General features: G+C 38.4%; 1 protein-coding gene across 2 annotated transcripts in view; it reads right to left on the bottom strand.

The window, feature by feature from the left end:
* Positions 1-1,938, bottom strand: part of CELF1 (CUGBP Elav-like family member 1) — a 51,457-nt gene extending 49,519 nt beyond the window's left edge. Inside the window, exon 1 of one of the 2 annotated variants that reach the window (XM_015630364.2) lies at positions 1,851-1,938. The gene's annotated coding sequence lies outside the window, so the exon portion shown is untranslated. The remainder of the gene's footprint in view (positions 1-1,850) is intronic. The other variant, XM_015630360.2, reaches the window with a different exon arrangement.
* Between the last annotated feature and the right edge of the window lie 11,209 nt (positions 1,939-13,147).

Raw genomic sequence — 13,147 nt, 5'->3', positions numbered from 1 at the left:
CGGAGCAAGTGCCCTACACAGACTACAAATTGCGAGAACTACACAGACCAGAGGAAATTTCAATCACTGCACAGCTCAGGCCACAACCCACAGAAAGTGTCACTTTGTAGCAACCCTTACTAAAGAGCCAACAACACAACAGAGATAGCAAGAGGCAACTCCTAGGGTATAAAACCTTACCAGAGAAGGAGATGTACTTTTTTATCTGAGAAGTGCCCTTCTGCTGCAATCTTTACACCACCCAAACCTCTCAGCACCAGAAGCTACTTATTCAATGTGAGGCCACAACTCAGTCACTGTGCCTGCTCAATTTATTTTGGCAGACAGAGCTGTCAAATACTGTTTTTCTCAGTGCTGCTAGCACGAATACTAAAGGGTATACAGGGTAGCAGACAAATTATACAGTTAGCAAGTTGAATTACTCATGACAGTATGTTCTAAGTTTTTCAACTTTAGATGTAATAGGAAGAACAGAATGAAGAATAGAAGAGGAGCACATTTTGGCACCACTGCAGAAAAAGACAAAAAGACAGAAAAACATTTAAAATGCTATGCTTCAAGCTGCTCTAACAAGGACATCATAAATTACTTAGGATTTGGGATGTGGATCATATTTGCAATGTCTGTTCCATGTCCAGTCAGCATCTACAACCCAAACACCTCCAAGATTGATTATTAAGTCTCACAATCCAAAATGAAAGTGTCAAAGACATACTTTAACAATACAAACCAGTCCTATGATCTACTGTTGTAAACATAGGACTGGGGCTTAGTAGACAACTTCTATTATTAACCATGTGGCTGAATAGTAACTTTTTGGTTCTGAGATTTTCCATTTGTACAATATGGACAAACATGTACAAAGAAACAACAATATTATTTCTTTGTGAAAAGGTATTTTGAAAACTAGTGATAAAATGTATTTAAGCAGAGTCAGGAGTATCATCACATTGTTACAGTTGCTTCTCAGCTGAAAACCTCAAGAACAACTTCACAAAAAAAATTTCCACAAAACACCTGTCTGTTGATAAAGCCAAAGAATCTCATCAACAAAAGATTTTAGCTTGCTATCTCTCTCCAGATTATGGTATTAAGGGACTCTCAAAATACACCAGGAGTTGCAAATAGAGAACGTACAAACTAAAGCAACATTTCATTTACTTTTGAATGAGGGTCAGAAAGCATGCATTCATGTTTTGCATCATGGAGACTCTACATGCCACAGGAAGCCCTATCACATAGAGCAGAGTTTGGACTCCTTTGGGTAAAAGGCTGAGTTTTAGTGAGCACAAACAATATCTTGGTTTAACCACTAAGTCTACTCCTAGAAGTAACAGAACTTTAGCTGAACTTTAACAACCTCATCCATCTCAGCCACAAGATTCAAACACTAACACTTCCAATTTACCTATTTTAAAGGCAAGAGAAAAAAATGTCAGTGGAAAAACCACCCCTGTGCAATGTTTAGACAGATAGAGCTTGCACAGCTCTGTGTTAAAAATTCAAGATACTTACACACTTTTTTTCTGATTGTACAAAAGGGAACAGGTTCAAAAGCAAACAGAGAATAAAAATATACTGCAGGTTCCCCACAAAGATCCTCAAATGCAATCACTATTCCGTATTACCACACCTAAAATGCCAAAGAAGGACATGGTGTAAATGACTGTTTGCAGCATCTACTGCTACTGCAGGAGGCAAATAATTTTAAGGTGTTCCAATTGTGAAAGGTCAGAATTGAGCTGTACACAAAATTCTGAGTAGGTCTGAAATTCTGTATCTGCAAAATGTTGAAGCATGAACATTTGTATTTTCTTTCAGAGAAGCACAACTAAGAAATACTGATTTACCTGAAGCCTGTTTGTCTTGCTTGGCTTATATTAGACAAATACTTGCCATGAACTCTACCGTGCAGAATCTGCCATTGCCACGCCTGCAAACCAAAGAGTAAAAATAGGCTCAATTATTTTTATCTTTATTTTCTAACAGGCATACGGTAAATCCTTTACAGGAGTAAATGGATACAAATTACTCTCATTTACATCTGCAAAGAATTGTAGTTACTGCACTATAATAACCGATGAATACTGATTCAAATCACTTTTAACAGAAAAGAATTTTTATTAACACTTGAAGAGATTTAATTATGGGTGTATAGAGGTGAAACTTTAAAAAAATATTTTATACTATTTCTCTATCAAAGGCAAATGTTGGCATTGCTGCGGGAACATCAACTTAGAAACATCCCACTTTTGCTGTAAACCACAAATTTAATAAAATGTAACCATTTCACTGCAAAGCAGTTCTTACTAAGCTCCTAGTCCAGACGTCTGAAGGTTTCTCATTTGTCACCATTTGTAGCATCATTTGTATATACTTTGATTTCTTTTTTGCAACATTTCTCCCCTCTTCAGTATCTTTATATAGTATCTGAAACATACAACTGTAAATAATACCAAAAAAATGGTATTAAAAAAAAAAAATCTGCATTCATTTACAGTCTACTGAAAACACACGAATATGCGCCAAGAAGCAACATTTTTGTGTGACTACCAATCACAAATGTAATGCCACACTTCAGATGAACTTTCCTCTGTCTTAAGTTTTCATTCCTAGTTACAAACATGTGAATACAACTAATAGAACATCTTTCCTACTGGTATCAGCAGTCTTTTACTCCACAAGCTACCCTCATGGTCCATTTGTGACCCTGACACACCCTCTCTAGGCTGTCCATCTCCAGTGGTTGATGCCCACTGATTCTTGTGTCAGCACAGCAAGCTCTGCTTGCTCCTCTCTATTCCCAAGGCCTCAGATACTTCCCTACTGTACAAGGCTGGATCCATAACTTGATCTTAGATTTTAGCTGGATGAGTAGATAAGGATCAAGAGTGTCAATGTATTTTGCCAAGAACTAGAGAGTCAATACTTGCTTTACTTATGCACGTATTTTCAGATGTTCCTCACTTACACACTTACCAGTCAGTTCATTTCCATTCACTTTTACTGGAAGGCGCAGTATGACACCTCCTAGCAGTTTTCCAGTCCTAGCAGGAAGAGATTCCATAAACTTTATGGCAAAAACAAGTGCTATGATATAGCTTTGGCTGCATGAGAATGCAGATTAGATATGAATATCTTTCTGGATTCTCTATACCTTGTACCTAAACTCTGGAGGCACCTTGTACTTCCAAAACCTTACATGTGACAGTCTAAGCGGCACATAATTTTCTCTCTGTCCTCATATCAGAAAAGCTCACCAATTTCTACCCAAATGAAGAGCAGGCTTTCTGTAGAGCAGCATCAAACACAGTGTGTACCAAATACTGCACTCATTAAGAAGTATGTTAAGACAACATTTAGACTTCCCTGTCTAGAGCCAAATTACACGTGCACCAGCAGGCAACACAAAGCAAACAATTCTCACTTAATATTTTCAGGTTATACATCTGAGAAGACTGGATATGAGATCTCCATAAACATTCAATGGAAATGGGAAATGTTCTAAATCAATAGATTGAGATACTCCTGCTACAGATCCAGTTTAAGCTGGTGTTCTTGCCAAAAGAATAGTGCACAACGCTTTTCTCTCCAGCTGTCCATCCCCACCTCTGCATAACAAGCCTGAGAAAGGAAATGCTCAAGGTGTAATCTTGTCCACCACCACCAACAGGAAAATAAGAGTTTTAACACAGACATGTCCCTAGATTCAATTCACTGCACAACCACACAGATGTTCTTGGCAGCCCAAAGGAAAGGAAAAACACATAAAAATGGCACAAGCCTCTTTCAGAGCAATACTGGCAGATGCTCATTTAAATTACTCATGGAACTAGATCACCAGATTTAGGTACTGAATTTCACACAATTAAATCTCTACTGATTGATCCTTTTTAAAGGCCTCAAATCATAAACAAGGCTTCCACTGGTTCTGTTAAGAAAACAATATGCTTGTAAGAACTATATAAAATCCTTCCACATTATCATCTTCACTGCTCCAATTCTTTGTCAGTGGACTGCCTCAGATATTAGAGACTCCATATTCTTGATTAAACAATATGATTTAACTTCTTAAAATAACAAGTAAACATTTTCCAATTTTCCCTTATTCTTTCTGGATTTTAATACCCGTAATTACTTCACAATAGCAGTTTTAAGTTTCATCAATTTGAAATGCATACTGGACTTAATTAAACATTACTGTAATCTTCCCATATGTTCACCCTCAGCCTAACTTTTTTACTGAACTGCATAATTAGAGTATTTTTTAAAAGGGCTTATTTTTGTAAAAGAAGAAAAAAAGCAATAGGGCAAGAAAAACATAAAAAAAAATATGCCTTCCTGTGGAATTTCAGTACCTTCAAAGGACATTAGACAAAAGTTAATTTTTCATCTGTCTCCCATCCTGAGTAAACTTCTTCTGCAGACAGGGTAACACAGTCAAGACAGAATGGATTATTGGGTATTCTCCCTTAAACACAGAAGTATATACAGCAAACAAGATTTCCTGTCTTGACAGCTTCACTTAGCTCTGAACAATGTCACTTTCTCATACATTGCCTTTAGGAAGATTCCAACAAAATGCTATGATTGAAATTCCCCAGTGCCATTGTACTACTCAAATACCCTTGGTGCACATATATTTATTATTTATTCAGAGTTCTATTCATTTATCATGGTATCTTTCACAGAACAGAAACACTATTTTTAAACATGCAATAGTTTTAAACATGCACGTTTTTTTAAACATGCAATAGTGTACTTCTCCAAGAGGCCTTTGAAACTGCCTAATCATATTCCTGCTCCAAGACAACCTGGAGGAAAAGGTGAGTATGCTGCAAGAAAACACTTGAAAGCTGAGGAATCATGAAACTCCAATCACTGGCCTCAAACAGTACCAAAAATTGCTTTTAACTGGTTACTCATATAAATGACAGGTTGTCAGCTAGGAAGTCAGCAAGTGGAAAAGTGGGAAGACAGGCAGGCAGAGGACCTAATTCTAGCAGAGGATGCTAGAATTAGGCAAAATACCAAAAGACACTTCAGGTAACAAGCTTATCATGTCACAGGCAGCATATTTACAGCAAATTCCACAGGTTTTCCACACGAAGATGGAAAAAAACTACTGCAGTGTGCCCCCATTAAACAAAGAATGATCAGAAAACAGCCACACAACTAAGTTGCTTGAGTTCAATCAGTTCAAGAAGATGACCCTCTGTCACACATCAATCACAGGTCCCTGCCTGCAGACATCAGTACAATCCAGACATTGCCAAGCAGCTGAGATCCACCAGCTTGTGTCCAAAATGTCCTCCTTACAAATTCAAGAGACACCCAGGTTTCTCAGGAGGAAATACACTGAAGACACTGCAGTGGTAGGAAAGAAAAAGAATTCAAAGTGAATTTATGGTCCTCAAGAAAAAAGGCAGACCCTTGCTAAAATCAATTTCACAACTGAAACCATGTTTTCCCCCCTCAAATTCCAGAAACAAAAGGCTGATGCCTATTTGCATAGATATTCAAAAGACAGCAGAATTTTTAAGGGGACGGTATTTCTTAAAATTCAGAAAAAGTATCCTACAAACAATTGCCCTCCCCCTCTCAAAAAATTATTGCCACAGTTAATGGTGTACTCAACTGCTGCCACTATTTTGAGCACCTTTCTGCTACTCTAAGAAGATTGTATCAACAGTTTACTACAGTGTAGCAGCTAACAGACTTTCTGCACTATTTGTTCATCTCATCTACTATTTAAAAACAGCAATTGTAAATAGTCATCCCAATGTGTGCAGGGCCTTAATACAAAGTTTACACACACATACAGTCAGGGATGTCTTAGCTGCAAGTTTCAAGCCTTTCCTAACAAGGTATTTCCTACAAGCTCCATCCCTGAACACCAGCTCCTGATTCCAAACTAGGCAGGCCAAGGTCTAGCTCCTCATTAATCCCTATTGCCCATAAGAAGCAAAGACAGCACTCAGATCTTCCAGGACAGGATCTAGCTTTCATTAATCTTCAAGGCAGACAGTGACAACAGACCTTTTATGGAAGGATACAGGCCTTGGCTAATCACTCTCTGAAGCAGGAAGGGAGATTAAAATCCTCATCCCAGAAGACAGCAGTTCCTTTGGAGGTTAAATCTATGTCTTTCTGATGCCACTACAAACTGTCCCTGCAAGACAACTCCTCCACTTCCAGTCCCTAGACTCCCAAATTTGGATGAACTGCATTTTACAAAACAGACAACGCAAACAGATCACCTTTCACTTGGAACACCAGTTGTCCCCAGAGACAGACAGACAGACATAACAGAGACTGTAAGCCCTGGCTCTCAATTCTGCTCAGCAAATGCCCACCAGGCCAGACACACTGCCTGGTGAGCCAGTGTGCTCTGCTGGACAAATATAGAAAGCAGAAAGTGGAACAACCCTTTCAGCAGAAGAGATTCTGCTCAGCTCCCTGGGAGGGAGGAGCAGGAGCTGAACCAGCTGAACTGCTTTACCCATACATGGTCTCTGAAAGAGACCTTTGCTAAGACAAGTTCCTTTACACACACACACCCTCATTCACTGTCATACCATGCAAGCAAAGAAAAGAATTAAAGCTACAAACCTAAAGCAGTTACTGTCTTGAAATGAGTTCCAACTCCACTTTGCTTGTGCCCACCTTAATAATGCACAAACGTCTAACACTATTCACCGACAAAATCTGGGCAGCAACTCAGAAACAAGACAAAAAGCTTCCTCCCAGGGAATCCCCACATCCACCAGCATTTCAATAACTACTGAACTAGCAGTCTTCCTTGTTGCTTTTGGACACACATATCCACATATTAAGTTCTTGGTTTGACCTTCTCCCCCCTCCAGCCCAAATTGAATTACAGAAATCTTTTTAAACCCTTCTCCCTTTTCAAGTATTGTCCTAAACCAGGAAGCATGACCTTTCTCATTGGTTGATACTAATTACTATGGTGACCTGCCATAGCTTGTCTGCTTACCCTACAGTCCTTTTTGCCAGTGTTTAAACACTAACTAAAACTTTTCCTATGCATTCTTTTTCTTAAAAACAGAATAAATGCACTTCTATGCAGCATCCTCTCTTCTCCCTCCACCCACCCCACCCCTTTCACATTCTGGCATGGAAAGAGCAGAGTAAGTGTAATTGAAGACCCAAATCCCTAAGTCTTCATAGAAAAAAACTTTAAAGTAGCACAGTCTTTTTTTTTTTTTTTTTTTTAGTACACAAGTAAGACAGTTTGCAAACTCAAAAGCAGCTCAATTTATATTAAAAAGCATCTTTTTTCATGAGAGCTTTATTACCGCATGCTGCTGCCTATTGCTTCTCCTTGGTGTATCCCACATTTATGTGGTGATACCAAACTACCTTACAGGAGCTACCAGAGAAGTTCTTTCATACAAGTGGAAGGTGTGACTTCCACCTGTATCAGGAATGCAGCAGCCAATTCAGAACTCAGAGAAGCTCACAAGTCAGGTAGCTTTGTTAATGTCATGTGCAAGTAGATACAAAAGTGCTGGCATTCAAACCAAAAATCCTGATATTTTTTCAAATTTCTCATTATTGAGATAATGGTTTAGTCTCCCTGCAAATTCAGGAAGACAACAGCATATGTGGAATTAGCACAATTATTACATAAGCACAGCCTAAATTATTATCCTCACAAAAAAGGATCAGGAATATGTGTTCTAGTCTTGTTCCCCAAGAAATGCCTATTAAACTTAGTCTTGAATTAAATGACAAATAATTTTAAACCCAAAGAAATTCAAAAGGAAATTCTGCATCAGACAATTAGTGTCATAGCAGCTTCCACACTGTGAAATATAGACAGTACCACCTACAGCTAGTCTCTGATATTGATCAAATTCTGGCACTGAATGCAGATTCCAAAGTGTATCATGGGTGGCTTTAGTCCATAAATACCAGAATATTCTCACTTAACTTTTCCTAAGTCTCCAATGCATATAATCATGGCTTTCTGAGCAGCCAAAACTGCTTTAGAGAATATACAATCCTTTTTCTCCCCCAAAAAGATTTTGCATATTGATATATTCAAAGGTATCACTTCTAATGTCACTTAGGACCATGCAAGGAATTTTTACTGTTTCAACTTGTGCTCAATTGCACTACACATTGTACAGTCATTGAACAATCACTTGCAAGAAAACGCAACCAACAAAAAGTACAACTTGTCACTAAGTTGACTTGTCATCCAAGTATTTTTTAATTCAGAGTTTTAAATGGAGAACAGAAAATTTTTGAAGACAAGTAACAAGGAAATACAGATAAGTAAGCAAAAAATATTTTCAGATGGCGCTCTGCTTTGGACTAAAAAACTATAAATTAGACAATTACTTTTACACTGTACTGTACCTACACAAAATGCAAAAGCTAGATGTGATCTTCAAACTACATTCTCTCTTTCTGAAAGATCAATATTTCATTGCCTTCTGAAGAAAAATTTATCAAAACTTGTCTATCTTGTGAGATTTTGCGGAGATAATAAGATGCCTGATGTCCATTCTGCAAATCTCTACATATATTAAGAAAGATGCTATGTTTTTGTATGTAGATTTGGACATTGTCTGCTAAGTGCTTGATTTGAATTACAAACTCCTCTGCTTTGGAAAAAGCATGAATATTCCCTTTCCAACAGAGTCTAAAAAATTTGTGGATTGCATGCCTTTGCTAAAAAGATACTTTGGAGTATCTTTTGAACTGCATAGTTTGGGACAAAAATAGCAGAGAATATGCATTCAGTGAAAGCCTGAATTTTAAGTGATGTTTGAAGGACAACAGTTTTACTTTGACATGTGAAATACTGAAATCTAGTGGATAACTACATTATTTTTGTGAAAAGTGCAGTACAAATCAGCCTGCAGGCAGAATTGAAAGCAACCCAAAAGAACAGTTTCGGTAGTGGTGAAAAAAGGAAGCCAAGGTTTTGAAAAACTCAAATTAATTTATAGCAAAAACAATATAGGACAGTCACCTGGGTTCTTACATGAATTGGGAGAGTATTCAGTTCTGAGAGAATACAGAGCATGCATGCATTAAAAAAATGTTCAGCAAAGGAAAGCCTTTGCACCAGCCATGCACAAGCATGACACAAGATATTCAACACTTATCCTCTCATCCACATGCTCACTCAAGATCTCCTTGAGGTGCTGCTGAAAAGGACAAAAAACCCAAACTGCCTGCTCATTTGCATGGATTTCAGCAATACTCAAGCTAGTTATTCCACACTATATTATAAGCAATTTAGTCAAACCAACGTAAAAATCCCAGAGTGATATAGTTTTAAACACAGTATACATAATCTTAAATCTACCTGGGACTTTACCATTGCATCCAAGCCATTAAATCAGTTATAAATCTGCTCTAAATTGGTAAAGACTCATTATCAAAACTTGCAGTTTGTCAGCTTGCCACTAATACTCTGCCTCTAACAGAGCAGCCAGTAAGCCAGCACACCTTTCTAAAAACAAAACAAAAAGACAGACCATGCTATACTAAGTTTATTGAAGATACAAGGATAGCATGCATATATGGGACAGACAAGAGAGCTTGTGCACAAGGATTCCTCTTCTGGCATAAGGCTTTCACTCACATATACCTCTGACACAAGCTGCATCATCTAAACTGAATTTTTTCACTAAGAGTTGGAAACTACTGAAGATTTCTGTTCAGCCATCTAGTTTCTCATTGTTCATCCTGAATTCAGCTAGCAATGATGCATTTTCTTAGGCACAGAGCTAAGACAGCTGGAAGTTTGAAGCTACTCAAGATGTCAAAGATGACTTCCTTTCCTTGGGATGATGACTGTGCTGCACTCTATTGCTGTCACACAAATAAGCCTGCTCTGTCCATCACTGTTCAGACTCGTGAGCTATTCCTCCCTACAGCAAAGCACTTGCAGACTAAGTGGCACTGCAGCTTCGACCCAACATATATTTTAGTTCTACTTACTTGAATCTCACATCAGGTGCAAAAAAGATGATGTTAAGCTGATATTTGGGAAAAACTCCTCCTGAAATGTGAATGCTAAAGCTCTCTCTTTTCATTCTTATGTTCCAAACACAAAATGTCTTGGCATCTTTCTGAAATAGGTTGTAGAGAGCAATGGCAGAAAATGTGGTATCTTGCATTTATTCATATAACAAGTATCCCTGATAACTGGAAGAATGGCAGTAAAACTACTGGTTACTTTTTACAATCAAGATAATCTCTCTTGACACAAGAAATCTTGCAATGGGATCAACCACTCAAGATCCTGTGCTGTGATACTTTGAGAAATGCCCATTAGAGGCCCCAGATAACTTTTCTCAATTTACAATTCCCATTCTAGTAAGTACTGAAATATTTTAGTCTTCTTTTCTTCTATACTATTCTTTTCTCCTGCCAAATACCTGATCAATGGATAAGTATCATACCTTCTTGCCTGAAGGCAGTTTCCAAGGCAGTGAATAACTCTGCATATAGTCTTGAAGGACAAACAATACTAAACATGCTCAGATTGAAATAAAACATTTTAGACACTCCTGGCAAGACTAAAAAATAAGAAAGCAGAAATATAGATTTGAGTCCATTTGACTATTGCAGCTGTCTCAGTAACTGGACTCAAATTGTAATTTGGAAAACTGGACACATTCACTTAAAAACAGTCTCCAGTTTAACAGCCACAACAGTGGGCTCTCAGATCTCAGTGCTAAAGACTAATAACCAGCAAATCTCAAAATATATGGGAATTTGTCTCACTTCCCACCTACTCTAAAATAGGCACTAAAGGAAAAATCAGAGTGGGCATTCTGAAGAAATTGGTGGCAGATGACTCAGTAACTGATAATCAATAGCCACATTTCAGAAAAATATGCAAGAAATAGTTAAGGAGCCACCTGCTCACAACGTTTCCCAGTAAGTTCAGTTAGTTACTGGATTTCAGGTAGAATCTTACTTAACTCAAAGTGAATATAAATATTTAAGAATCACATAAGCATCTACCTTTTATGAAATTTGACCAATTCAGGATACTGTTAGTGATTTTAGAAGAAAATTTATACAACATTATAAATACTTCCCTTATTTCAAGGCATCATATTTTGTTTCAACCAATGATTCTTCAACTGATGTACAGGTTACTAAGCAAGGAATGGATTTATAATTAATGAGATAGACAAATATTGTAATCGATGATCCTGCTACATTTCCTGCTTTCCCCTTTAGAGAAGTAGTGCCAGAGGCCATGTTTTCAGAGCCCCTGCTTGTAGCAGAAGAACTAAAAGGACCTTCCCCTTACTATGCACAGATAATTCTACAAGTGCATCAAGTTTTGGAGGCCTAGCAGAAATGTAGATATGTAAAAGTAAGAAGTACACAGTAGTACTACCATGGATTTCTTTACCCTGTCTTCCATAGTGAAAGATGGGTACATTCTTCTCACTTTTTGAGAAGTGAAGGTCATTTATTTTCAAAACAAAACTACCTAACAGATAAATCTTCATGTTTTAGTGTTCGTGACTTCAGAACAGGCACTTTTCAATTGTCTGCTTTTCTACAGATGCTTTCTCTTGCATGTAAATAGAATGTCCTAGGCCTGCATAATTTGTTACCTATAAAAAACAACAACAAAAAAAACCAAACCAAAACAAAAACCCCCCAGATACAAAAGGGGAAACATGTAACCCATCAGTTAGGATCAAGCATTGATTTTTCCCCAATGTAACATTAGAAACTTAGGGAAAGGAAAAACCAGAAAAAACACAGCCAAGCAAGAATGATCATTCAGAAAGGGTGATTACACTCCTCAGAACAGCACACACCTTCCCAAAATAAGTACCAGCAATAATTTTGAATGTGAGCAGAGGCTGAAAGAGAAAGGTAAGCACCTAAAGAAAAGAAAATTATTTACATTACTGTATTTAATAATTCCTATTTAGGAATTTTAGTAGTATATACATATATATACAACCAGGTCTCTGAGCAGTTATAAGATTTGTGCTCACATCCTGGGGGCTCTTCATCAGCAGAAATGCAACTGAACACATAAAGCTGCTAGATGCAAGCTGCACCCACCCACCCTAACATTTCCTAGCTCAGTCTAAAGACATATGGATTCATTTTAAACATCTACCAAAGCAGCAGAATTTCCAACAATGCTGCTTCTTCAAGACTTAGGTCCAGACACAATTCCAGGAAGACAGAGTATCTCATATTATGCGGAGATCCCAAGAACATAGCCGAGGGGAATGGAAAAAAGAAAAAAAAATTGTGATGGGTTTATTATGGCTGTGCAATGCCAAGTCAGTGCAGTAAAATCTATCTGATGAACTAACCTAGGGAAAAACAATAGAGGAGACAACAAAAGATACTAGGAGAGAGTTCAGCAATTTTTGTGATCACTGGTACAAGGAGTAAGACTGAAAGGACATACAAAAAAATAAAAACACCAATTGAAGGTAGTGAGAAAACACAACCTTTTGTAAGCCAGAAATCAAGTATGCTTCATGATAAAAATCCCCACCAAATACTTTTCTAAATCCAGCGAACTGATGAAACACACCCAACGACCTCACTCAAGCAGGACATACAAGAAAACTGCAATGCTTGAAAAATGTTCTCCGACAACTTCTGGCAGTAGAGAATGCCTGTGCCTTAAAGGTGACAATGTCTGGGCCTCAGTTCCTCAGGAATTTAAAGGAGTGTATTTTAAGGATCCCTCTCAACTTCCCTCTCATAACAGTCCTATTAAGAAAGCATGCTGTTCTTAGCCTTTACTGCTTCTTCATGTATTTATCATCCATTTTATGCTCCGTCCCTTCTAGCTTTTATACTCCTCTTCCTACTTCATTCCGGTAGCGTCTGTCACGCCTTCTCATACTTGAGGACAGCAAATCCTCACACTGTGCTGAACTCCAATCTCCCTGCTCGTGCTTCTCGTATGCCTGACTCGCCTCCACCCCCGGGAGTGTGCACCAGCACACATTTCACGGCTCCGGCGGACAGACCCCCACCGTACCGACGAACACAGCACCCGCACCCCAGGTTCCTCTAAGTGCCCGGCAGGCTGACGGCGGCCGAGCGCGGGGCGGCCGCTCCCCTGCCCCGGGGTCCGCCCGGCCTCGCCGCAGCCCCC

Source organism: Parus major, chromosome 5 (genome assembly GCF_001522545.3).
Source record: "Parus major isolate Abel chromosome 5, Parus_major1.1, whole genome shotgun sequence".
NCBI lineage: Eukaryota > Metazoa > Chordata > Aves > Passeriformes > Paridae > Parus > Parus major.
Note: the sequence above shows the minus strand (reverse complement) of the source record. Positions and strands in the feature narration are given on the sequence as shown.